We start from the raw sequence: 1,246 nt of genomic DNA on the forward strand, positions 1-1,246 counted from the left end.
ATAAGTGGATATTAGCCCAGAAACTTAATATACCCGAGATATAAGATACAATTTGCAAAACACATGAAACTGAAGAGAACAAAGACCAAAGTGTGGACACTTTGCCCCTTCTTAGAATTGGAAACAATCACCCATGGAAGGAGTTACAGAGACAAAGTTTCGAGCTGAGACAAAAGGATGAACCGTCTAGAGACTGCCATATCCAGGGATCCATCCCATAATTAGCCCCCAAATGATGACACCATTGCATACACTAGCAAGCATTTGCTGAAAGGACCCTGATATATCTGTCTCTTGTGAGACTAAGCCGGGGCCTAGTCACTAAGCCACATAAGTGGATGCTCACAATCAGCTATTGGATGGATCACAGGGCCCCTAATGGAGGAGCTAGAGAAAGTATCCAAGGAGCAAAAGAGATCTGCAACTCTGTAGGTGCAACAACATTCTGAACTAACCAGAACCCCGGAGCTCTTGACTCTAGCTGCATATGTATCAAAAGATGGCCTAGTTGGCCATCACTGGAAAGAAAGGCCCATTGGACATGCAAACTTTATATGCCCCAGTACAGGGGAATGCCAGGGCCAAAAAATGGGAATGAGTGGGTAATGAAGTGGGGAGAGGGAGGGTATGGGAGACTTTTGGGATAGCATTGGAAATGTAATTGAGGAAAATATGTAATAAAAAAATATTAAAAAAAAAAAAAAAGAAAATGAGCAGTCTCAACTAACTTGGATTCTGAGATCTCTCAGACGCTGAGCCACCAACCAAGCAGCATACAGCAGCTGATATGAGGCTGCAGACACATATACAGCAGAGGACTGCCAGGTCTGGACTCAGTCAGAGATGATGCACATAACTCACAAGAGACTTGAGGCCTCAGGAAGTGGGGAGCTCTGGTTGCATAATGGTTAGGGAGTGGGGGATTTCTTTGTGCATATGGGGGATGGAAGTATGGGATGTGGAACAGTCAAAGGGTAAACTGGGAGGGGGAAAAGTATTGATTGTAAAAAAATATTAAAGAAGAAATAAAGAGAAGAAAGAAATTGTGATAAAGATGCTGAAGTTAGCTCTTCTCAGTAGATGGCTTCTTACTGGGGTGTGGGGAAAATTCAGTTTTCTCTAAAATGCTGGCCACTGAAAGTTTGACCATGCTCCAAATAAGTACAGGGCGAATACAATTGGGACTTGGTTCCTTTCTCTCTCTCTCTCTCTCTCTCTCTCTCTCTCTCTCTCTCTCTCTCTCTCT

Source organism: Mus caroli, chromosome 14 (genome assembly GCF_900094665.2).
Source record: "Mus caroli chromosome 14, CAROLI_EIJ_v1.1, whole genome shotgun sequence".
NCBI lineage: Eukaryota > Metazoa > Chordata > Mammalia > Rodentia > Muridae > Mus > Mus caroli.